This window comes from Leopardus geoffroyi, chromosome A1 (genome assembly GCF_018350155.1).
Source record: "Leopardus geoffroyi isolate Oge1 chromosome A1, O.geoffroyi_Oge1_pat1.0, whole genome shotgun sequence".
NCBI lineage: Eukaryota > Metazoa > Chordata > Mammalia > Carnivora > Felidae > Leopardus > Leopardus geoffroyi.
In genome coordinates, this window is record NC_059326.1 from 193,259,422 (window position 1) to 193,286,971 (window position 27,550).

Sequence of the window (27,550 nt, forward strand, 5' to 3'; positions counted from 1 at the left end):
GGAAGGGCTTCCTGTTCTCTTGGTACTCGTGGAATGGAGTGCTCAAGACAGACTACACATTGGGAAGAGGAAAGAGAATATGTTGCAACCAGCAGGAAAGATATCCCTGCTGGGGCAACCAAGAATAGCCCACTGTGGATGGCCAACAGAGGATAGAGCTCTGAGAGGGTGAATGATTGGGGCAGCGAAGAGCTCCCAGGGCATTTCTGCTCTGAGGCTGACCTGGTCCTCGGGGATGATGGAAATTGCTGGGCGTTGCCCACACCTGTTTCTAACCATAAAGGAAATTTCTATACTCCCCTCTCAAGGGAGCTCTCAGTAAATTGTCCTCATTCAGTGGAGTCTGAGCCTCCTTCACCCGTTCTCATCTGGACTCAGGAGGGGCGGTTGGGGGTTCTCCTGGGCTGGGACCTCACATCAGGGCAGGGGCTGGGATGCCTTCCAGCCTTAGGGCTGGGAGGGCAGATCCTACAGAGCTCACTATTCCACAGCCCAACAGATCTCAGGAGGCTGCCCACCCGGTGAGCCAACAGATTCAGGGCATTGGGTCTGAGGTTCTGGTGGAGGGAAAGGAACACTGAGGAGCTACCTTTTGGAGTCCCTTTTGGACTCTCTGACAGTGGGGAGAAGGCGCCTCAGCTAACCCCTATGTCTGTGTGGCTCCCTCCCCTGAGCCCCGAAGAGGCAGCTGGGCTCAGTCCTGCTGGGTGAGAAGCAGGGTCCAGAGCCGGCCGGGGGCTGTGCTGCAGGAGGACTTACTGTCCTTCGGGGGCCCCTCTGAGCTTTGGGAGCTTCTCAGAACCTCAGGGAACACAGAGGCCTTTCTGTTCCGTTTTAAACACAATTTTGTTTTTTCTAATTATGAAAGAAATGAGCGTTAACTGCAGAAAAGATGCGCAAGAATGCAGAGCAAAATGATCACACCAAGGGTATGCTATGGAGATTTTAGGACATGCTCCTCTGGATGTGTTCTCTGTGCTCACACAGCGTGACATGGGCAGTGGGGGCTGGGGAAGACGAGGGACGCCCGGACCTGGATGACCTGGATTCAAACCCTCATTGTGTTGCTTGTGAGCGGCATGGCCTTCAGGGAGCTGCTTGGCTTCTTTGTGCCTCAGTTTCCTGCCCTGGAAAATGAGACTGGGGGCGTTGCCTTCCTTATGAGTTGGTACAGACCACACCATTTTGTGACCTGTTTCTTTTCACGTTGTTCCTCCAGTCAGTGTGGGTTCCGTTCCACAAACCTGTCATGGAAGAAGGGGCAGATTCACTCTAGAGATCAAATGTTTCTTCACTCTGTGCATCCCCTCTGCCTTCCTGGTGGGATCTCACTAGAACGGGCCTGGAGTTAGTGACAGCCTGGTCTCAGGGCCTATGCACGCGCCATGATGTGGGCTCAGTGCCACTTGTGCGGGGCGCCTGCTGCAGGTTCTTTGTCAGGTTGGGGAGGGGCAGGGGCTGCCTCTTGGGCAGAGCCCCCTGGGACAGGCCACTGCCCTTCCCCTGAGGACCACCATCTGCCTGGGGTGCGGTCTGGGGATGAACCCAGAGAGGGCGGAGGGGCAAACCATTCCCTCAGACTTTCTCAGGCCTGTCTCTTCCTTCAAGTCTTTCTCTCCCCATCCGTAGCGTCTCCCTTTCCCCTGAAAATTGCTCCAGTGAATTTAGAATTTAGAACCAAAACCCAGAAGGGAGTTCGCCGTGTAACACAAATCTCCCCTGAGGCCAATGAGCACGGGTCCCGGCTTGTACGGAAGGAAAATGCAACAGCCTCCGTTCTCCCTGATTCTTCTACGCAGTGACAACAAACACCAATGAATGTCTCAACTTACTATTACACTGTGACTGTTTTCTAAATGTCATTATGAGTTCTTTTCCAGGATAACCTTCATTAGCTGCAGGAGGTCCCAATGCATAGATATTTCCGGTTTTCTCAGGCTTCCCTATTGCATGTAACTAGAATAAACTTTCTTATGCCTACATTGCAGATGGATCTCTGATGTTTTCTCAGAGTTACTGGAAGTGGGATGACTGGGTGAGAGGGTCTAGGTTTAAAAATATATGTAGGGGCGCCTGGGTGGCTCAGTCAGTTAAGCGCCTGACTTTGGCTCAGGTCATGATCTCACAGCTCGTGAGTTTGAGGCTCACGGGTTCGAGCCCCGCGTCGGGCTCTGTGCTGACAGCTCGGAGCCTGGGGCCTGCTTCAGATTCTGTGTCTCCTTCTCTCTCTGCCCCTCCCCTGCTCACGCTTTCTCTCTTTCTCTCTCAAAAATAAACATTAGAGGGGTGCCTGGGTGGTGCAGTCGGTTAAGCGTCCGACTTCAGCCAGGTCACGATCTCGCGGTCCGTGAGTTCGAGCCCCGCGTCGGGCTCTGGGCTGATGGCTCAGAGCCTGGAGCCTGTTTCCGATTCTGTGTCTCCCTCTCTCTCTGCCCCTCCCCCGTTCATGCTCTGTCTCTCTCTGTCCCAAAAATAAATAAATGTTGAAAAAAAAAATTAAAAAAAAAATAAATAAACATTAGAAAAATATATATGTGTTTTATTTGTTTAATTTTTTTCATTGTGCTAAGAACAGGTAACATGAGCTCTACTCTCCTAACAAATGTTAAAGGGTACGTATGGCGGTTAACTATTGGTCCATTGTTGTACAGCTGATCTCTGGAACTGTTCATCTTGCAGAACTGAAACTTTCTGACCTACGGAGCAATACTTCCCATGTCCCCATCCCTTCAGTCCCTCCTCTGACCAAAGTATTTGGTCTTTTTTGTCCTCCAGACTGTTGTGCAAATTCCAGGTCAATCAGCAATACATCAGAATCCTAAGTTCTTCTCGTGGACAGGAGGGGATTTTTGATTGGCTCCAGGGTCTGCACCAGGGCTCTTTTGGGCACAGCAGTTTCTTTCTGTGGGTTCCCTGAATGCTTCGTGGAGCCCAGCAGTAAAATCCTCCTGGGCATGTAGCCCCCGCGGAACATGCCTCCTTTCCTGGATGGCTTTCTCTGACGTAGTACCAGGAGCTCATCTCACTTGGGTCTAGCGATGGGGAACAGACACACATTAGGTCCCTAGGAATGGATGCTACTGGCACAGCTCTGGGGTGGTTCCCTAGCCAGGGGAGAGGCTCTTGAAGGGTACGCACGGATGCATAGGAGCCTGTGTCCATGCACGCACCACAGACTTTCCTGGTGAGGCTGGCAGAGGATGGGTGACAGGGATTGACATGGCAAAGATCTCTGGACATCCTAGCAGTGCTGTGGGTCTTGTGGAAGAGACAGTATTTGCGAGAGGCAGAAGTGGACAGAGGTTGAGTTGGTCCCGAGAGACAAGAAGCCTGAAGGACAGAGGCTGGAGGGAGGGGTCCACGCTCTCTGATATCAGCGAGTCTAAAGTCATGGGTGGCAGTCCCCAGGGGGCTCCTCACTTTCACTTTCAGTGGGTCCGTCACAGGCTGACGCCATGGGGTTCCGATGGTCAGTTTGGGGCTTTCTGGGAAGAGGGGAGGCTCTCTGAAAAACAGATTCTCATTCCTTCATTCTTAGAATTAGGTGGCTTTTTCTCTTCCAACAGTTTTTTTCTTCCCCCGTGGTTGCTTCCAAATGTCTATTTTCAAAGTGTGTGTGGAATTTTCATTTGTCTGTGGCAAACTGAGACAGAAAAAAAAAAAAAAAAAAACAAGACTGACGCGCATTTTTAACAAGGCTAGATTTACTTAATTTAAGGACTCTCCTTTATTCTGAGGCGATGAACTTCCTTTTAGTGTTAAAGTGTTCTTTCTTTTATGAAATGATAATGAAAGTAAATGGCATTTTCTTTCACTCTCCTCACTTAGCAATTTAAAAAGCTGGAAGTTCGAAAAAATAAAAAATAAAAAGCTGCAAGTTCTATGTGGATACCTTTCCATGCGTGCCCTCCCCACCCCGCTTTGCATTGGCGTGTGAATTTAGTCAATAAAAATCCAAAAATGTAGGGTCCACTGGATAAGTCCTCTCAAGAGTGAAAGTAGCCCATGGTTTTATTTGTCATAATGTTTGTTTCTATCCAACAAACTTTTTTTTTGACAAATATCAAGAGCCCACTCTGTGCCAGGCGTGGTACTGGGAGCTATACTGGTGAGCCTGGCTGGTGGTGGGGTGGGTCCCACTTGGCCAAGCTTCCCAAGGCCTTGACCTGCCCGTGGTAGACTGCAATGCCTCCCCAATGTCAAATCTCTGGAACCTGTGAAGGGAACTTTGTTTATAATCACTGTGACTAAGTTTGGATTTTGAGAGGAGGCATTTATCCTGGATTATCCAGTGGATTCTAAAAGCCATCACATGTATCCTTTTCAGATTATCAGCACCTTGACTTTGGATTTCTGGCCTCCAGGGCTGTGGAAGCAAAAAATTCTGTTCTTTTCAGCCACTAAGTTTGTGGTAATTTGTTATTGCTGGAAATAAATATGCCTCCAAGCAAATCAAGGAGAGAGGCTACCCAGGGTAAATTACTAGGATTCGGCTGTTGAGAGGGGGTCGGGACCAACTACATTGCTTATTAATACAAATCCTGTGTGAGGAGTGTCCTTGCCGGGAACCCGCAGATCTTTTTCACCCTGGCTTAGGCTGCCCCCTCATGGCCTTGCCGCCCACTCTGCTCCACGTGACTATGTACCTGCCCATAGCCAGTAGCAGCAGAGCGTCAGGTGAGAGATTGACTCCCGACACAGGTGCATGCCATAATTATTTTATTTCTCTAAAATAAGTTGAATCTGCTGCAAGGTTTCAGTTTTCTGGGTGGCAGGAAATTCAATTTCAGTCGACCCTGGGGTTCTTCCTTGTCTCTGAGCATGGGGAAATGTCTGAGGTGTTGTGCATTTGCTGGCTGGCTCAAAACTTGTTTCCACACCGTTGTAGCAGATACCTTCCTTGTTCAAGTCTATGCGACCTTGCAGGCAGAGGGCTCTGTACCTTCTGTGCCAAACTGGTCCTTGGAAGTCACACACAGCGACTGCACACAGCCTCTTAAGATGTGCCCTTTTGATTTCCTCCAAGGCAACCCCTTTGATTTCCCAGCAAGAGGCTGGAGGCACCTATAGACTTCTGTCCTTCATTCCCTCAGCCCTGGGGGAATTTACTATTGATTCCCCCTCTGTTTTCAACTCTCAGACTCCCCCCTCTCCTTTCGTCTCTGTAATAATCCAGAGGAATCCCCTGAATTGTGCCCCCTCCCGCCACCCCCCCCCCAACAAACATGCAGGTTGAAACTGTATTTGAAATACGTGTGACTGTATTTGGAGGTGGGGCCTTCAGGGAGGTAATCAAGGCTAGATGAGGTCAGAAGGGTGAGATTTTAAGTGGATAGGACTGGCGTCCTTCGAAACACCAAGGATGTGTGTGCACGGAGAAGAGGCCATGAAGGTAGCTATCAGCAAACCCCGAGGTGAGGACTTACCAGAAACCAGCCCTTGAACTCAGAACCTTCTGAACCGCAAGAAAGTGAGTTTTTTTTTGTTTAAGCACCCCAGTCTGTGGTATTTTGTTTTGTTTTCTCTTAATGTTTGTTTATTTTTGAGAGAGGGAGAGACAGGGTGTGAACAGGGGAGGGGCAGAGAGAAAGGGAGACACAGAATCCGAAGCAGGGTCCAGACTCCGAGCTGTCAGCACAGAGCCCGACATGGGGCTCGAACCCACGAGCCGCGAGATCATGACCTGAGCTGAAGTCGGACGCTTAATCCACTGAGCCACCCAGGCGCCCCTGTGGTATTTTGTTATGGCAGCCCAGAGTCATTCTTCTGGTGACTTCCCTGATCTTTTTATCCCCAAACACCCAAGGCTCCCAGGAAAGGGAGTATGCATTGAGACCCTCAATTGGCGATGTTCAGGGATAGGCATCTTGTAGCGTATGGCACAAGAGCACCCAGACATAGCTAATTCATCCTCCTGCCATTAGCCCTAGTTCTGTTTGCAAACAGATATCCTGGGTCTGACTGAGTGCTGTCCGACGTGCTCCCTTAAAGACATGGCATGCCCAGAGCCTCCAGCTCCCAGGTGGTGCTCTTCAAGCCCTTACATAACTGGGCAGAAGAGGCCCATGTGCTGTTAAAGCCCCAGCAGTGAGAAGGAGGAGATACAGAATTTTTCATGTCAGTGTTTCCCAAAATACAACTCTATGTACATCGGTAGTACATAGAACGAGTTCTGTGGTGTCAGATGAGGGGAATGTTGGGTTAAGCTCTGTTAAACTTTAAGGGGGAGTTCACATATGAAGCATTTCCCAAACCTCTGGGACCCCTGAACTGTCCTTTCACCCAGCATCTGGTAGGATTAGTGTTTGACGGATCCCCTTTTGCAAACTGCTCATACTCAGTGGAGAATTATGAAATGTGAGATCTGGAAAGGACTCTTGAGGTTATATGGTCTGAAGCTCTGGGGTTTAAATGTGGGGAAACTGAGGCCCAGCGTGATGAAGTGACTTGCCCGGGCTGTCGGTGGAAGAGCCAGGGTTAGATCTCAGGTCTCCTGATTCCCAGCTTGGTGTTATGGGAGGCCCCTTGTTGGAAAATGCTGGCTCCTGGGAAACTCAGCTAGGCACTCAGCCTTGATCTGACTCCTACTCAGGGGCAGTGCTGGCTTTAGTGGGGCCTAATTCCGACAATGAGTGGCCTGGGAAGGTACTCAGCATCTTACCTATTTTCTTAAAAGGAAGAAAAACATTTTGCATTTGATAAATCAAATACGAATATATTTTATCCAGCACATTTTCTGTAAGATTGAGGGCCTCAGGGAAATTTAATCCTATGTTTCTGATTCAACTTCATTTGAACTCATCTATTTTCCTTCTCTACTTCATTTCCCTGGCCCTGCCTCTCTGAGCTTTCCTCTGAGCTCTCTTACTTCAGAAACAAGGCATTCTATTTGCACAGTTGGAAAGGTTCCCTACCCCCATTTATCATGCCTCCCCACCCCAACCCCCCAAAAAACAGCCTAGAAATTCATAAGTACCTTTCAAAATGGAGAGAGCATACCAGAGGACTGCAGAGAATCAAAGAGTGGGAAAACAGAGTGGAAGTGATTAATGGCCCTGAAAAATCCAGGCCCAGGAAGGTCTAGAATGTTTCAACCTGAAAAAGAAGTCAAGGGGCGATTTACCAATCTTTGCAGAAAAGTAATGATTTCGAAGTCCAGGACGAGTTCTTCTAAGAACAGAAAAGGAGGAAAGGACCTGAAGCTGCAGCATGAAGGAATTAAGTTAGACATATGGAAGGATTTCTTGATTGAGATGGTCTTGAACACACCAGAGTGGAGATAGAGAATTTACAGAGAGGCCTATAAGGTGGTGGAAAGATCATAGGCTTTGAAGGCAGAGGTTCTCTGTCTGGTTCTGCTACTTTTGAGGTATGGAACCTTGGGTCAGGTACTGATCTTGAGATCCTGTGTCTCTACCTGAAGAGGTGGAGGTGATATGCCCACCTGACAGCATTGTCAGGAGAACTAGATAATGTCTGCCATGTTCTTGGCTCACAGGAAAGCCTCAAAGCTGGTGGTGTTTAATATGATGATGATCCTGATGATTATGACAAGTGATCAGTAATCACTGGTTCTCCTTCTCTTACCTTTATGCTCTCAGTGGGGGTAAAGCCCTATGCTTGTGAATTACTCATAAACCAAGGAAGGGCCATGGCTACCTGGGGTGCTTGGAAAGAACTACTATGCTCCTCGGGAACTCTTGGGCACCGATTCTACTTTTCGCCTTCACCGGTGAAGATATGGCCCCACTGATGCTGAGATTGTTTCAAAGACCCAGAGGGCCTAACATCTAGAAATATTCCCTTGTGTGCACAGCATATTTGAGTAAATTCTTCCTGAATGGCGATGGAGACTGTAGTGCAATAAGACTTTAATATAGCTAAAACAGGTTTTTCAGATCAGGGAAGATTCTGGCATTGGTGGAGAAAGACATGGGTACCTGAGGGTCCTCCTTTAGGGGTCATTTGGGGGTCATTTGGAAGATGCTGCACTGTGTGGCCACTTTCCTTTGGCTTAAGTTTCTGATTGATGTTAGCAAGTATTCAGAAGTGTTCAGTAGGTGTCACTGTGTGGGGTCTTCCAGCCAATAAACAGCCCACGTGAAAAATGTTGTCCCAATTAGCTAGAGAGCTTTGCAAGGTAAAGGCCAAAGTGAGGCACAGGCCGTGTAGACTGAAATAGAGAAGGACAAAATCAGCACGGCCAGAGCAATCAAAACAAGCTTCTGAAGGAGTGGGACTCATATCTAAGCCATACAAACACTGATAGTTCTTAGAGAGGCAGGGTGGTGGGTGAGAGGCCATTCAGGTGGGGAGACAGGCTGGACCAAGGTTTGAGGTTGGGGATGAACCACTGGCCAGGAATGAGTGTGTGGGTACCATTGGGGAGAGGAGTAAGAAATGAAGCAGGTCAGAGGGTTGAGGGCCACTTGTTGAGTCTTTGGGAGCCATTTGAGCTTGATATCCTTCCAATGAGGAACCAGGGAGAGTTTTTGACAAGAGAACGACATGACAAATTGGGCATGACTATATATGATGAATAATATTTAGGTGCTGAGTAGAAAATCTACCAAACCTAGAGAAGAAAACTGGGGGGGGGGGGAAGGGGGATTCAACTATAAAAAGAATCTGTGTTCATGGTTCAACATGTAGAAAATACAGAAAAGTGTAAGAAAAAAATTAGTCTGAGTTCTACTACTCACAGATAATTTGTTGTAATTTTTCTTTTTATTTTCTTTTACTTAGTTTTTGCATATATATATTTACATAAAACTCTTTATAAATGTAATATCTAATGTCTTACGGTATTCTAAGATAGACCAAAGTATTCCCTGGTTGGTAGATTTTTATTTTGTTTTAAAATTTCTATTTATAATAAATGTGATTTGGTAAACATTTTGTGTGGGGGAGATATATGTATATGTTTAGATTTGTTTGTTTTAAATACTGCCCAAAGTAGAAATATTGCATCAGAGTATATGAATAAATTAGAGAATTAAATGAACGATTTTTGGAAAATATTGCAAAATTGCTTTCCGAAAGGGTGATACTACTTTACATGTCTGTTAACAGTGTCTGATTGTATTTGTTTAAGTAACTCTAGCCTGCACTGTGTATTCTAAATTAAAAAAAAATTGCTAACATGAAAGGTGTAAATACTTTAATTTTCATCTCTTTGATTCCTTGTAAAGCTGAGTATTTGTCCATATGTTTGTATGCTCTGCTCTTTAAACTTCTTCTATAAATTTCTCACTAACATCCTTTGACCAACTATTTCTATTGAAGTTATAGTATTTTCTCTTCTTTTTTTTAAAAAAATAATGTTTTAAAGTTTATTTCTTTATTTTGGGAGAGAGAGCGGGGGAGGGGGCAAAGAGAGAAGAAGAGAGAGGATCCCAAGCAGGCTCCACGCTGCCAGCCCAGAGCCTGACATGGGGCTCAAACCGATGAAGTGTGAGATCGCTACCTGAGCTGAAACCAAGAGTTGACGCTTGACTGACTGAGCCACACAGGCTACCCTATAGTATTTTCTTATTATTGAATGAGCTCTTTATGATGATTTTTAATAGCTATTTTTTCTGTTAAAAAGGTTTCTCTTTGAAAAATATCAGAAAATGAAGATACATATTTAAAAAAGAAAGTAAATATCAATTATAATCTAACCAATCAGAGATTAATATTGATATTGTAGTGAATATCCACACAGGCTTTTCTCTCCTGATCATATATGTGTATGTATATGTGTGTGTATATGTATGTATATATATATATATATATATATATGTAGGGATATATGTCAAAAATGAGAAAAACAGGGCCACAATTTCCATATTATTTTGTAACTGCTTTGTTTCATACAGCAGGTTACAGACATCTTTCCCATGCTAGTAAATGTAATATAGAATTATCATCATTAAAATTTGGGTAGTATTGCATTGCATAGATATATACCTTGTTTATTTGATCAATATCCAATTGATATATTGAAATATTGATATATTGATTTTTTTCTATAGTAAAAACATTTACAATGAATATATTATAGTTGTAAGTAAGTGCCACTGCCCTATCTTCTGGAATAATTCTTAGTGGAATTTTTGGGTCACAGAGTGAAAATATTTGTTTTGATATATATTGCCAAACCGTTCTCTGTGACATGTTAATAATACTCCCTGTCCACTGTGGGGTACTTCTCACTAGCACTAATGCTGAATATTACTGTTCTTTTACAACTTTGCCAATTTGGTAGGTGAAAAATAAGTGTATTTACCTTTTATTGTTGTTGTTGTTCTTAGAGGGATCAAGAGACTTTTAATTTACCAACAGGCCATTTTATATTTCCTTGTCCATATGTGGTCCAGTTTTCTTCTGGGATGTTTATACTGAGATGTTTATCTTTTTCTATGAACTCCATATACTTTTTTATATAGTCAGTTATATCAGTTTTTTCCCTATAAATCCCTTATTTTTTTCTGATTTTCTAATTAGATCTCAGGAGGTAGTTTTTGAATTACTTTTTTGATATCTGGGAAGAACATGGCTCTGTTGAAAGATGGAGGAAGGCTGATAATTTGGAGATAGCGATAGAAACAGTTGTGCTGTACATGGAGCATAATGAAGATTATGAATCTTTCCTGATTTCTAGTTGTTGTTATTTAAAGTGGCACCTCAATTCTCATGGATGTGGAAATCATCTTTTCATCTGTGTTTCTTCATTTCATATATTCAGTGGGTGAGCTTCCTCCACTTCTTCCTTTGAAACATATCTCGGGTTTAAACTTTCCTTTCTCCACCCCCCCCCCCGCCCCATATCATCTGAGTCTGGATTACTGTCACATTGTGTGTGTGTGTGTCTGTGTGTGTGTGTGTGTGTGTGTGCCCTTATACCGCTCTAGGAGGGCAGATTTTTAGCCATCTTATTGACTACCGTATCCCAGCACCCAGAACAGACCCTGAAACTAAGTAGGTGCTCAACTGATACAATTTTAAATGAACAGATGGATTAGTAGACAAGAGTGGGTGGTTAGCTGCTTTGCCCATCAGAGATTGCCTCTCAGAAAGAAATCAGTCTGTCTACCATCTATCAATGTGACCATCCATTCTTTATTTTTTAAAGTTTTTACTTAAATTCCAGTTAGTTAACATACAGTATAATATTAGTTTCAGGTGTACCATATAGGAACTCAACAGTTTTATACATCACTTGGTGCTCATCACAACAAGTGCACTCCTTAATCCCCACCACCTATTTTTTAATACATCTTCCCTACCCACTCCCCCTTTGGCAACCATCAGTTCTCTATAGTTAAGGGTCTGTTTCTTCGCCCCTCTCTCTCTCTTTTTCCCCTTTGCTCATCTGTTTTGTTTATTAAATTCAACATATGAGTGAAGTCTTCTGGTGTTTGTCTTTCTCTGACTTATTTTATTTAAAATAATTCTCTCTAGCCCCATCCATGTTGTTACAAATGGCAAGATTTAATTTCTTTTTTATGGTTGAGTAATATTCCATTGTGTGTGTGTATGTGTGTGTGTGTGTGTGTGTGTGTGTGTGTGTACCACTTCTTCTTTATTCAACAGCCGATGGATATTTGGGCTATTTCTATAATTTGACTATTGTGAATAATGCTGCTATAAACATCCAGGTGCATGTATCTCTTTGAATTAGTGTTTTTAAAATTATATTAGAGAAAGTGTGTGCAAGTAGGGGAGAGGGGCGGTGGGAGAGAGAGGGAATCTTAAGCAGGCTCCATGCTCAGTGTGGAGACTGACATGGGGCTCCATACCACAACTCTGGGATCATGACCTGAGTTAAATCAAGAGTTAGGCACTCAACTGACTGAGCCACCCAGGTGTCCCTGAATTAGTATTTTTATATTCTTTGGGTAAATACCTACTAGTACAATTTCTGAATCATAGGGTATTTCTATTTTTTAACTTTTTGAGAAACTCCTCTCTCTTTTTTTGAGAAACTCCTTACTGTTTTCCAGAATGATTGGACCAGTTTGCATTCCCAACAACAGTGCAAGGGGGTTCCCCTTTCTCCACATCCTTGCCAGCACCTGTTGTTTCTTATGTTGCTGATTTTTGCAAATGACATATCTGATAAAGGGTTAGTATCCAAATTGTATAAAGAATGTATAAAACTCCACATCCAAAAAATGAATACTTGAGTTAAAATGGGCAAAAAATATGAATAGACATTTTCCCATGAAGACATACAGATGGCCAACAGTCACATGAAAAGATGCTCAACATCACTGATCATTGGGGAAATACAAATCAAAACTATAATAAGGTATCTCCCTGCACCTATCAGAATGGCTAAAATCAACAACACAATTACTATCCATTCTTTATTCATAAGTACCTGAAATCTCTTGTGAAAAGGGATAGTTTAAAAAAATAAATAATTTGAGGGCTTTCCAAATTTTTTCTTGTGGTTGACTTCAAGTTTCATAGCATTGTGATCTGAAAATATGCATGGTATGATCTTGACCTTTTTGCACCTATTGAGGTCTGATTTGTGACCAAGTATGTGATCTATTCTGGAGAATGTTCTATGTACACTTGAGAGGAATGTGCATTCTGCTGTTTTAGGGTGAAATTTCTGAATATATCTGTTAAGTCCATCTGGTCCAGTGTGTCATTCAAAGCCATTGTTTCCTTGTCAATTTTCTGCTTAGATGATCTGTCCGTTGTAAATGGTGTATTATAGTCCCCACTATTATTGTTTTACTATCAATGAATTTCTTCATGTTTGTGATTAATTGATTTATATATTTGGGTGTTTCAGGTTGGGGCATAAATATTTACAATTGTTAGATTCTTGATGGATAGACTCCTTAATTATGATATAATGCCCTTCTTCATCTCTTGTTATAGTCTTTGTTTTGAAATCTAGTTTGTCTGATAGAAGTATGGCTACTCTGGCTTTCTTTTGACCACATGATAGATGATTCTCCATCCCCTCACTTTCAATCTGCAGGTGTCTTTAGGTCTAAAATGAGTCTCTTATAGGCAGAATATAGATGAATCTTGTTTTTTTTTTTAATTTTAATGTTTATTTATTTTTGAGAGAGAGAGACAGAGTGTGAACAGAATAGGGGCAGAGAGGGAGGGAGATATAGAACCTGAGGTTGGATCCAGGCTCTGAGCTGTCAGCACAGAGCCCAATGCAGGGCTCAAACTCACAGACCATGAGATCATGACTTGAGCTGAAGTAAGACACTTAAGTGACTGAGCCACCCAGGCACCCTGAATCTTGTTTTTTAATCAGTTCTGATACACTATTTCTTTTTATTGGAGCATTAAGTCCATTTACATTCAGAGTGGTTATTGAAAGGCATGAATTTAGTGCCATTTTGTTACCTGTAGAATTGGTGTTTCTGGTGATGTTCTCTGGTCCTTAGTAGTCTTTGCTGCTTTGGTCTTCTTATTTTTTTCTCCACCCAGAAAGTCCCCCTTAAAATTTCTTGCAGGGTTGGTTTAGTAGACCCACAGCTAATATCATCCTTAATGGGGAAAAACTGAGAGCTTTCCCCTTGAGGTCAGGAGCATGACAGGGATGTCCACTCTCACCACTATTCTTCAACATAGTACTATAAGTCCTAGCCTCAGAAATCAGACAACAGTAAGAAATAAAAGGCATACCAATTGGCAAGGAAGAAGTCAAACTTTCACTCTTCATAGATGACATGACAATCTATGTGAAAAATCTGAAAGACTTTACCAGAAAACTTCTAGAACTGATACATGAATTCAGCAAAGTCACAGGATATAAAATCAATCTACAGAGATCAGTTGCATTTCTATATACCAATAACGAAGCAGCAGAAAGAGAAATCAAGGACTCTATCCCATTTACAATTGCACCAAAACCCATAACATACCTAGGAACAAACCTCACCAACAAGGTAAAAGATCCATTTGCTGAAAGCTATAGAAAGCTTATGAAAGAAACTGAAAAAGATGCAAAGAAATGGAAATACATTCCATGCTCATGGATTGGAAGAAAAATATTGTTAAAATGTCTATACTACCCAAAGCAATCTACATAGTCAATGAAATTCCAACCAATATTGCACTGGCATTCTTCTCAGAGCTAGAACAACAGTCCTAAAATTTTTATGGAACCACAAGAGACCCTGAATAGCCAAAGTAATGTTGGAAAAAAAAACACACCAAAGCTGGAGGCACCACAATCCTGGACTTTAGTCTGTATATAAAGTTGTAGCCATCAAGATAGTATGGTACTGGCACAAAAACAGACACTCAGATCAATGGAACAGAATAGAGAACCCAGAAATGGATTCACAAATGTATGGCCAATTAACCTTCAACAAAGCAGGAAAGAATATCCAATGGAGAAAAGGTAGTCTCTTCAGAAAACGGTAATGGGAAAACCGGACAGTGACATGTAGGAGAATGAAACTGGACTACTTTCTTATACCATATACAAAAATAAATTCAAAATGAATGAAAGACCTAAATGTAAGACAGGAAACAGTCAAAATCCTAGAGGGGAAAACAGTCAGCAACCTCTTTGACCTTGGCCACAGCAACTTTTTACTAGACATGTCTCTGGAGGCGATGCAAACAAAAGCAAAAACTAACTATTGGGACCTCATCAAGATAAAAAGTTTCTGCACAATGAAGGAAACAATCAGCAAAACTAAAAGGCAACTGATGGAATGGGAGAAGATGTTTGCAAATGACATATTGAATAAAGGTTTAGTATCGAAAATCTCTTAAGAACTTATCAAACTCAACACTCAAAAAACAAATAAACCAGGGAAGAAATCAGCAGAAGACATGAATAGACACTTTTCCAAAGAGGACGTCCAGGTGGCTAACAAATACACGATGCTCAACATCACTCATTATCAGGGAAATACGAATCAAAACCACAATGAGATACCACTTTGCACCTGTCAGAATGACTAAAATGAACAACTCAGGAAACAACATATGTTGGCGAGGATGTGGAGAAAGGGGAACACTTTTGCACTGTTGGTGGGAGTGCAAACTGGTGCAGTCACTTTGGAAAACAGTATGGAGGTCCCTCAAAAAATTAAAAATAGAACTATGCTACAGTCCAGCAATTGAACTACTAGGTATTTATCCAAAGGATACAGAAGTGCTGGAAGGGACACATGCACCCCAGTGTTTATAGCAGCACTATTGACAATAACCAAATTATGGAAAGAGCCCAAATGTCCATCGACTGATGAATGGATAAAGAAGATGTGGTATATACATAGAATGGAATATTACTCAGTGATCAAAAATAATGAAATCTTGCCATTTGCAGCAATGTGGATGGAACTAGAGTGTATTATGCTAAGCAAAACAAGTCAGTCAGAGAAAGACAAATATCATATGATTTCACTCATGTGGAATTTAAGAAACAAAAGAGATGAACATAGGGGAAGGGAAGGAAAGATAAGAGAAAAACAGAGAGGGAGGCAAACCCTAAGAGACTCTTAAATACAGAAAAGAAACTGAGTGTTGCTGGAGTGAGGTGGGTAGGGGAATGGGCTAAATGGGTGTTGGGTATTAAGGAGGATACTTGTTGGGATGGGAGCTGGATGTTATATGTAAGTGATGAATCACTTGGTTCTGTTCCTGAACAAATACTATACTGTATGTTAACTAACTTAAATTTAAATAATAAAAGAAGATCTGCTATTTAAACCTTGTGCCCCACAAGTAAAGGAATGAATTGCAGTATTATCTTGGCCTCTGTGAGTAGAACTTGAATTAAATCAAGTAGAAGGTGGAACTCACTGTGGGTGATGTTTATGGAAATCAGGCAGATATACAGCTGGACCCTAGGAAGGGGTTTAGAATGAAGACAATGAGACTTTTGGTCTTTGGACTTTTTTTCCCTTTCTGAATGTCTGCTCTTACCTATATATAATTTTTTATTAACAGTGAAAGACATTTTCCTCTTTTTCTTGGACTACAGGGATGCCAGTTTATAACCATGTCAAAGCTCCTGAATTTGTATCTCCTCTATTCAAGAGACTTGCCTAAACTAGAATCTCTCAGTTCCATTTCCAACAGAAAAGGGCCATGCATCTGTGACTTGGGGACAGAGTCATGGTATATAAGCATGGCTTGTAGGGGCCCATGGCCTGAGGAGTAGTTAAGGGGATGCTGGGGAACTTTGCAGACAGTGTGAAGAGATGCATAGTTGCTATCATAAGCCAGGCCATAGGCTGGGTAGAACAGGCTAGCTTTGTCAGCCAGATTCTATTGAGCTTTCTCCCTTGGAATAGCCTATTTGGATTCAATCCATTTTGGTCAGGATTTCACAAGAATATCCAGAAGAGGGGAAAAAAATTGTAGTACTAATGGAACACCAAGGAAATGGGACTATATGGGAAAGTGTGGAACGATTTTAACACACAAACTTTGGGATTAGTGGTAGATTTATTAAGAACACAGTTCTCTACTGTTTACCTTAATTATTCTCTCTCCAGCTAGGGTTGCTAGATTTAACTGGTATGTGAGGTTATGTATAAACCATGCAATATTTAGGACATACTTATACTAAAAAAGTCTTCATTGTTTTGTTTGAAATTATAATTTAACTAGATGTCCTGTATTTTATCTGGAGATCCTAACCTCAACACTATTAGTTATAATTGGAGAGGAAGGTTTGAATACATTGAAATATATTAATCATATTTTTTTAATTCAAGTCTTTTGGCACCTTGTGATTAAACTAATGTGTTTGGGGCATTAAATTATAAATCGTTTGATGCATATTCCTGGAAGGCAGAGCCGAGGGCAATGCAAAAAAGAGATACACCCATGGGGTAAACATTAGAACTGGGGCTAATCATTTCAATGTTCCTTTTTCTATCATACAAACTAAACAAAACAACCCTCAGAAACCCCATTCAGTTGTGTTTAGATTTTTAATATTAGAGATTTATTCCTTTGGCAAAAATTTCCTACATCTCGATAAGATGAATATCTAGTTAGAAAGAACAGCAACAAGGCTCACCAGGCATTTTATACCTTATCAGAGTCTTATGATGAATAAGTGGTATAGTTCCAATTACTTTGTCCTCTACCCAAAACCTAGTCAAAACTAGTTGCTCCCCCTTCTACATTCCCACAGGTTTGTTTGTTTATTCATTCTACGAGTCTTTGCAGAGTACCTATCATTTATTTACCCGGCATTTTTGCTAGCTACTAAGAAGCAAGTGATGTCCAGGACATCTCTGTTCTCACCTATCAGAATTCTCAGCACTATATTATGGGTGTGTTCTCCCTGCCTACCCATAGGCTAGGGGCTCCTCAAGTCTATACCCTTGGCTGCTAGCATAGCATCTCACACAATTGTCAAATGGATACCTGATACTTGAAGGGTTCTAGAGGGAAAAGTTCCAGAAAGTGTGGCTGATAGGCTGAAGATACCTTGGCTTCATTCATGATCTCCTGATAGGCTGGCTATTTCCAGAGGGTTGGCTCCCAATCATTCACACATGTCTGAAAAGTTCCAAGATAATGTGGGGCTTTTTTGCACATAGGTGGACTAGTGCTGGGCACAGCAGTGTTGGGAGAGGGGCACAGAAGTGAAGCATAGAGTCTCCAAGGGAAAAAAAAAAAACATTACATTTAATGTAAGGTATGGACCACTGTTTCCGCTAGACCTGCAGCTGTCTCAGAAAGTGTCTGGGGACTCAGACATGACTTGGAGTAGCATTTCAGCAAGTATTACATTTGATATTATATAAGAAAAGGCAATTCACTTTTTCTGAAGGTGTTGATGGCTGCTCTTATTTCCAAGGAGAGTTCTCTACACTCATGACAGTTTGACTCCTTCCCTCCGAGTGCTCCCTCCTTCATCAAAGCAGTATAAACTTCCCAAGCTACAGGGAACCTTGGACATCAGAAAGGCTACCCCTTTTATTTAGCTGACCAGGGTAAACGGGTTTGGAGAGGTGAAGTTACTTGTGTGAGGCCACATAGGAAATTCATCTTTTGATTCCTAGTCTAGTACTTCATAGTCTCCATAAATGGTTTACAAACTTTTAGATTATTTTTTACAACAGTCTTTTCACAAAATCAATTTGATGAGGGATAAATATGTACACACCCATATACATAGACACATACACATTCATACACACACACATAGTTAAGGGTGGAGTTGCTCTGATTAAAGTAGGGGTGATGACCAGCTCTACCATCCTGGTTTTCCTTTCACCCCTTTTGAAGCCTCCAATGGACCATGAGGTGTGAGGAAGGATAGCCACTACACTCCCCACATTGTATCCTGACTTTGACCCTGAAGTTTTTTTCATAAGAAATCAAATAGATTTCTGATCATAATCATTCTAAAGTGTGAGAAGATGCTAGATTTGCTCCATTTTGTCTCTAATGCAGCACAGAAATCTGGTGCGGGGGTGAAATTACAGCCAGCCAGGAAGATGCCTAATACAGTTTGGGAACCAAGAAACTGATGGGAAAAACTGTCATCCCCCAGCCAAGCTGAAGGATGGAGATAACATGATCAGCATCTCTGCACCCACCCACTGCTTTTCAGTAGGAACACAATCTAGTTTCCTTCCTCTGTGTTTTGTGTTTCTACACTCAGATTTATGATAGATAGAATCATCAAGTGCATTTTAACATAACAAGATTTCCCCCCAAAGGTAAATACCCAATACAGCTATTTCTACCTCTTGTTTAGTGATAAGGAAGATGGAGGAAGACACAAGATGCCTGCAATGATGAAAGCTTTTAGAGGATTTTTCCCGTGAGTGTGGGACACAGCACTATTTGTTGGATGATTACATCTCTGGACAGACTCTTTTATCATTCATAGATGGAGGCAGAAACTTCTTTTTTTATTCACAATTCCCTAGATCCTGTCTAACCTAACAAAGATGGTGGCTTTCCTTCACTTCAGAATTGAACTTTTTAGTCTTTTAAAAAAGACATTTTTAATAGATGATTATCAGTATAATAGAATCAGAAGAAGTAAGATACTCTTTGGAAGACACTGTTTATGCCTTCCCAGCTCCAAGCCTTTGCTATCAAGCTAACAGATGGGCCCATCTTATTTTTCAATCTTCCCCTGGGGTTGGTATCTGAAGTATTTTTCGGGTTATTAAAGATATTTACATGTTTAAAGGGACTGTACCTCTAGCTAAAATGCAAAAACCACTTGGGTATAAGCATAGAAAATCTCTTCTTTCTGAGATAGAGAGCTATCAGCACCATTCAAGAAATTTTTGCATTTGGATTCTCCCTTTGTCCTTGCAGTTATTCTCAGATGATGCCAAGAATTTTTAGGCAGTCACCTTAAAAAATAAAAACAATCAGCTTTTAAATACCCTAAACCCCAATCCTAAAGCAAGAGCTGTGGTAGACTACCAGAGATTTCTCCCCCCGCCCCCCTCCCCCAATCCCTGGGCCATAGTACCCTTGTGTCTTTTTGATTTAAGGGCAATTTTCTTTTAACATATGATACATATTCGCAGTTCTAACCTCATGGCCAAAGAAAAAATATATTTGCAAATGTTCCTTGAAGTAGAGGTGAGTTGTACATTTTATGTTCTGAATGACAAAAAGAGAGTATTTTATTACAAGGAAAGAAACTCTAGTAATAGCAAATTCTACCCTATTTAACATCAATAGAACTTGTGTGCAATAAATAATGAAATAGGAACATCCTGAAGATCAGTTCATTCAATTGCTAGCATTTGGTAATTGTGTTCCTTCTCACTGCTACAACCCTGCAAACATTGTCTATCTCCCTTACCCCTGCTGGAAGGCTCAGTTCTGCCTGACCCACTGCAGATAGCCCAAGTGAACATTCAGATTTGACATTTTTGCTATACCAGGTCACTGGTGTGGATAGGACCTCTGGAAATACTGAGTCGCTCAGTGAGGACCTTGTGATCTCTGTCCATGTGTCCCAGCAGAGCAGCCACATTCTCTGGAAGTTCTGTCATCTCCCTTGTGTGACCATTGAAATAATTGGTACCTTTCCAGCCCTCCACAGACTTCTGTGCTGAGGGCATCATATCTCCAAGCTCCTAATATCATGGCAGAAGTAAGTCCAGCTTTTTGTCCAACCTTTTGTGACTGTTTTGTTTTTTCTACATCCCTTTCCAAAGTGAGCACCTTTTCTCCATTCTCATTCTCATCATGGACCTGGTGGTTGCAGGAAGTTTTTTCTGCTTGTGCAAGAAAAGGCTAATAAACAATACTGTCCCTAGGTCTGCTTACAAGATTGACCTGTGGCTGGTGTCTGAAAAGTTGGATTTTGAGAGGTTCCCATAATTCCCTAAATGATTCTCTCACTGTGCCTAAACTGTTTGTACAAATGATGTGATTTACTCTGCACACTTGCTTTCCTTCTGGGAGTCTGGAACTTTAGAATGTGCTAGGCAGAGGGTGTCTACATGAGCAGCCTCCAGTAGAAAAGTTGGGTGCTGAGTTTCTAATGAACTTCCTGGTACTTCACATATGTCATAATTTGATGCTGCAGGAATTGAGCACAATCCTATGTGACTCCGGTGGGAAAGGACTATTGGAAGCTTGCTCCTGGTTTCCTCTACATTTTGCCCCATGTGCCTTTTCCCTTTTCTCATTTTGCTTTGTATCCTATGATAAATTTTACTGTAATAAATATTAGATACATGCTGAGTCCTGTCATTCTAGTGAAGGATCAAAACTGGGGGTGGTCTTGGGGAATCCTCCTTTTCTAACACACTGACTCTTCAGCTTGGGACTCTAGACTCTCCAGTTGTGCATTTGTCCATAGCCTGCAATTGCTCCTAACAGCTGTAGGAAGGGTTTCACTGTAGATAGTGTGGCAGTAACATTACCCTCATTCCACTTCCTTTTTCTTATTGAGGTGTGACTTACTTAAGTGAGATGTTCAAATCCTCTTATTTAACTTTTCTGATGTATTTCTATGAAAATCAGCTTTTACTGGGCAAGATTTGATGATGCTGTGGTTCTGAAGTTAAATCCTGGGGCCTATAATTGGAACTGTAGTAGAGGTGTGTTTGCAACAGCTTGGGAGAGTCCCAGTGATGGTTTATTTTATGTGTTGACTTGACTGGGCCATGGAATGCCCAGGTATTTGCCAAACATTCTAGGTGCATCTTTGAGGGTGTTTGAGAGTATTTCTGGATGAGATTAACATTTGAATTGGTAGATTGAGTCAAGTAGATTGCCCCCTTAATGGGAGTGGCTCTCATCCAATCAGTTGAAGGCCTGAATAAAACAAAAGTCTGATCATCCTTTTGCCTGACTGCCTTGAGCCAGGACAACAGTCTTATCTGCCTTCAGACTTGAACTGAAACACCAACTCCTCCTGGTCCTTTGAGCCTGTTGGACTTCAAATTGGAACTTACATCATTGGCTCTCCTGGGTCTCCAGCTTGTCTAGTTCCTGCGGGTGTTGGGATATTTCAGCCTCCATAATTATGTGAACCAATTCCTTATAGTAAGTCTCTTTACCAAAAGAATATATATTTTCTATTGGTTAATTTCCTTAGATAACCCTGACAAATGGTCCTCAAACTAAATTTTCTTGTATCAGGCAACAAGAGGGGAAATCCCACAGGAGGTAGGGTAGCTGTCTTTCCTAGGTTCAGAGTGAACTTGTCCACAGGAGCACCAGTGCCTTCAAACAAAATTTGTTCTTGACTCTAAATTCTCAGCCATAGCTGTTATTCCCACTCTAGACCCTGAAGTACAGAACATTTTATCTCTTTTCCTTTACTATGTGTCTTTAAACTCTTTCTTAAAGCTTGTTCCCTTTTAATTTTCTTTTATTTCCTTACTTTGGATACATATGCATATTTATAATTTTCATCTTGGCTGCTGTTCCCAAGTGTCTTTATACTCAAGATTGTGATTCTTGGTCCTTATTATTCTCCCTTTATTATTTTCCTTCTTTATTTTTAATAAGGACCTATAGCTCCTTATCTGTAGCCATGGCCTACTCTTATGTATTTTCCACAAACATTGGCACAAAACTTCAGCCATCTTTGGTAAAGACACATTGGGAGACAATATGCTCATGAGTGTTGTGCATCACACAATGTATTCTAAGTGTTTATTTATTTATTTTGAGAGAAAGAGAGAGAGAGAGCATGAGCATGGGCAGGGGAATGGCAGAGAGAGAGAGAGAGAGAGAGAGAGAGAGAGAATCTGAAGCAGGCTTCATGCCATCAGTGCAGATCCTGTTGTGGGGCTCAATCCCACAAACCAGGGAGACCATGACCTAAGCAGAAACCAAGAGTTGATGCCCAACCAACTGAGCCACCCAGGCACCCTTCAGCAATGTGTTCTAAAGAAAAACATTTGAAGTGGGAAAATTTACAAAGTGGTATGCAAATGAGGGTCCAACTCCTATGTATGGTGATGCAACCCACTGCAAAGGCTCAGGCCAACCCTTTTGTCTTCTTTTTCCTTGGTTTTCTCCCTATATTTTCCTTTCCAGACATTTGGTTATACTTCCCTCTGGTTCTCCAACTGTAGGCTGACTTGTATTTTTAACAAGATCCCCAGTGATTCTGACGTGCCTGATCTGAAGACCATACCACCTGATCTCCCTGCTTCCCAGTTCTTCTATGGACTTGACCTGAGAAAGCTGGGAAGGGGTTGTGGGCAGCATCTAAACCTTGGATTGTGGGAAATTGGAGTAGTTCCTCTTGGCTTCTTTTGGTTTTGAGAAATGAGCCAAACAATACAGACAGTATTCCTGGGGGCTGAGATGGATTCATTCAATCATTCCAACTGTTTCCCCCTGAGAACCAGGATTGAAGCAAAAAACTAGAAGGCATTGTTTCTGAGATTGTTGCTGAGTTAGAGAGAAGGACAACGTGAACCCAAATTTAATCCGCCTCTGGGTGATGAGAGACAAAACAAATAGACACCAAAAGTAGTTAAGCAACCATTAAAGACTCCTTGTTAATATGACTAGATGAGAAAACATTTAAAATTGACAAAAAAATGAGACAGGAATTTCAATAAAAGAGAACATTCTGAACTACATTGTAGCAAAGGATTAAGGATTGAAAGAAGCCAATTTTTTTCAATGTTGCTAATTTGATGTGGGAGATTTTTAACAGAGACATATCAAACTGTCGGTGACATCAAAATAAAGGAGCCAAAACTGTCATGTACCCAGGGTACTTTGTGGTTACCCTCTGTGACATTGGCTTTGTCAGGAATTCCACTCCCAGAAATCTTTGGCATAAAAAGTGCATCACTTTGTGAAGATATTAAACAGTTGGCTCAAGAAAAAAAAGAATGTAGCCAAGAGAAAGTTCTTATTATAACAGTGTCAATGCTTCCTGGAATGGTCAAGCCAGAGACAGAGAGGGGCCTCAGGGTCCATCATTCAACCTTACAGAGTTGTGTTTACAGAGCTTTCACCTTGTAGAGAATCTGTCCCACAGAAGTGGGAGGCAAGCTACAAATTCAAGCCACAGACTTTCAATTTTCTGATAGCTGCATTCAAGAAAAGAAAAGGAAACAGGAGAATTCATTAAAGATATATTTTATTTAACTCAGATACATAAAAAAATATTATCATGTTGGCATGTGATTAAAGTAAAAATTACTAATGACATATTTTACATTCTTTTTTTGTACTCAGTGCATGTATAAAATCCTATTTGTTTTTATTGTTGTTGTTTTTGTTTGTTTTTATTTACAGCACATCTCATTTCAGACTCATCATATTTCAAGGGCTCAATATCCACATGTGGATGGTGGTTAATATATTAGCAGAGTTCTACAGCTTGTTTGCCTCTTCTGAGTTGCTTTGGCTGCAAAGGTGGTGCTGGCATGATTTGTGATTCAGTGAACTATAGTTCCAATTTATATGGCAAATGGAGATGTGCTTATAAAATACATTTCTGCTTTTTGTATGAATGTAGAATGTTCTATTTAAATAGTTAAACATATCCATCAATTGGTATTGCTATAATATTTTAATGTTATTATAAATCATCATTTAAAAGTTGTAGAGATGCAAAGACTTTTCAACAAACACTCAACTATTTCCTGTTAGTACTCACTCTATAGCAGCATTGTTCTGGGAGCTGGGGATAAGAATAATGAACAAAACAGGCATAGTCACTGCCCATATGGAGCCCACATCCTTGGTTGAGGAGGTAGGTTATAATTAAACAAACTAACTTACTGTGTGTTAGCTTAGAAGTGGTATGAAGAAAAATAAAGGAAGGGGGATAGAGGGTTTTGAGGGAGACTTTACTCATAAATTCTAACATTATCCAGTAGTGATTTAAAGTCTTTCTCCTTTTTCCTCTGAGAACCTAACAGAGACATACTTTTATGCCCATTTTTCATCTCATTACTTCAGTGACTGTCTATTCCTTCCTCCCAAAATCTAGAGCTCCTGGAATTAAAGGCACTGTATTTTATTCTTTCTGGTGCAGATGTTAACATGTCTAGGGAGAATTATCCAACTGATATTTTGAAGTTCAAGGAAAAATGCTTTTGAAATTTTTCAATTTTAGTTCTATGTTCACTGGTAGCAATGGGAAATAAAAATGAAGGATGAGAGCATTAGTTTGCATGAAGCCTTAAGACATTCTAGATCTAAACCTTGAAAATTATTTACTATCACTATGTTTTTCCTTTCTGAGGTGACTTTGCTCCTATCACTACTTACATATTGCTCCAATTTGTCAAGATTTTGACAATTGAAACACAATTCAAGCCATTAAATCCTTAAAAGGGCATTTATTGGCTTTCATAACTGTAAAGCCTTCAGGTATAGCTACATCTAGGTGTTCAAATGAAATCACCAGGAATTTGTTTTCTCTACCTCTCAGCCATAATTTTTACTATATTGCTTCACCCAGGAAGGGATTTTTCCATGTGGTGGTAATAGGGTTTACAGCCTGCCAGCTTAGCAACCCATGTGAAGATGCCCTTTTCTGCGGGTGCCTGGGTGGCTCAGTCAGTTAAGTATCCGATTCCAGACCAGGTCATGATCTTGTAGTTCGTGAGTTCAAGTCCCCCATTGGGCTCTGTGCTGACAGCTCAGAGGCTGGAACCTGCTTCTAATTGTGTGTCTCCCTACCCCCACTTGTGCACTCTCTCTCTCTCTTTCAAAAATAAATAAATATTAAAAAAAGAAAATACCTTTCCCCCAGTGGATTCAGCAAGGGTTTCTAGTGGCTTTCAGTGCCTGTGCCTATCCATGGGGGATTCAGTGTTATGACTGGCCTATCATAGGTCACACATTCACTTTTGGAGATGTGGTGGAATTAGTCCCTTAATTAACACATCATCTGAAAATTGAGGAGAGGTGCTTCTATCAGAAGAAAGTAGAGTGGTTGCTGGGAAGGCAAACAAACAAACAAAAACCAAGCAAAACAAGACAGACAGAAAGAAAGAAAGAAAGAAAGAAAGAAAGAAAGAAAGAAAGAAAGAAAAGTAAAGAAGGGAAAATGTTCACACCATGGACTAGCTATGACAGGTATGACAGGAAGCATGATTTGAAGAAAGAGCACTGTGCTCCAAGCCAAAAGACTAGGTCTGGGTACTCTATATTCTATAAATTACCAAGAAGCTATTTTACATTCTTAAATGTCACTTGTGGAGGGGGGATAATATTCCTTGTTCCACTTAATTTATATGGCTGTTGGGAGAATAAATTTTGATCAAGAATGTATAAAAGATGTGCACATCTTAGACTATAGCACAAATATTTTCTAATCCACAATCACTGGTTCCTTTATCAACCAATTGTAATTCAAGAGACTAGATGAGGAAATGCTTTCTGTTCAAACACTTTGAGTTATGGAAATTATAGCTATAGAGGAACTAATTTTTAAAGACATTAAAAATGGAATTTGCTAAGGTTTTAAACCAGAGATATAAAGTAGCTCTTATACAGTAAGCAATAGGAGGAAATAGATAGAAGATTTTTCAGAATCTGTTTTCAACTTCTCACTCTTAATTTCCCTTTCCATTTAGGAGCAGCTGTTTGCCTGTCCTCCCTTTGGCTCCCAGGTTGCTCAATTAGTGCCTTGAAAAGAAGTACATGAGTAGATAACCCCACAGGAGCAAGAGATTCTGTTAGTATCTAGCTCAGTTGGCAGTACCCTAAATATTTTGCATTAGTCTAGGTCTTCCAAGAAACAGAAGCCGATATGGGATTAAATGGCCAAGGATTTCATTAGGGGAAATAACTTAGAAAAAAATGCAGAGGGAGGCAGGAGAGTCTGGGGGAGTGATCAGACTGCAACAGAAATCTGACTCCTAATGAAGGAGAGAAGCAAAGAAGTCTTCGTAAAAGCATCATAGACTGATGTGCAGTCAAAGGAAAGCTCAGCAAGGCTATCAAGGAGTCCTGTATCTCCAGGAATGGGCTTCCATAATATCCCTGCCACACTCAGTCATTGTTTTGGAGCAGTCCATTTGAAACTTGTGGATTTAATCAGCAGGGGTCTTTGCTGAATTATGCTCCCTGTAGTTGCAGATATGTGAAGTACATTTGCATGGCCACCACATCTTTAATTCTTTTTTTTCCACTTGTTTAATCACTAGGTATATATTGGGCATCTAATATGGTCAGGCACCCTTAAGGCATTGGGGATCTAGTAATAAATAAGACAGAAGAAGTCTCTGCCTTAATTAAGCTTACATTGTAGTAGTCTGATTATCAACTTTCCATTGGACTCCCCTGGGTTTTATGTGTCTTTCGTAGACTTATAAACTATCTACTCTCTCATTTCTGTGTACTCCTTACCTATATTATTTCTGGCTTGATTGTTAAACTCAGATAATCTGATCTTAAGGATCAAAAACAAAACTAGAGAAATTGCAATATTGGCTAGTCCCAAAGGTTAAGTTTCAGGATTAGTCCAGAGGAGGATTGAAGCCCCTCATCCATCTGTAAGCTCTGTCTGGAAAGTTTTCATTAGCAAGATTATCTAATCACATTTGGAAAGAAGTGAAATTTCTTATCCTAGCATAAAAATCCCTATTTGATCATGCCTCTTCTTTTTTTTAAATTTATTTTTAAAATTTACATCCAAGTTAGTTAGCATATAGTGCAACAATGATTTCAGGAGTAAATTCCTTAATGCTCCTTACCCATTTAGCCCATCCCCCTTCCCACAACCCCTCCTGTAACTCTCTATTTGTTCTCCATACTTAAGAGTCTCTTATATTTTGTCCCCCTCCCTGTTTTTCTATAATTTTTGCTTCCCTTCCCTTATGTTCATCTGTTTTGTATCTTAAATTCCTCCTATGACTGAAGCCATATGATATTTGTCTTTCTCTGAATGACTAATTTCACTTAGCATAATACCCTCTAGTTGCATTCACATAGTTGCAAATGACAAGATTTCATTATTTTTGATTGCTGAGTGATACTCCATTGTCACATCTTCTTTATCCATTCATCCATCAATGGACATTTGGGCTCTTTCCATACTTTGGCTATTGTTGATAGTCGATCATGCCTCTTCTATTCTCCTTAGTCTTATTTCCCTCAATCATCATGCTGCAGCTACATAGGCTTT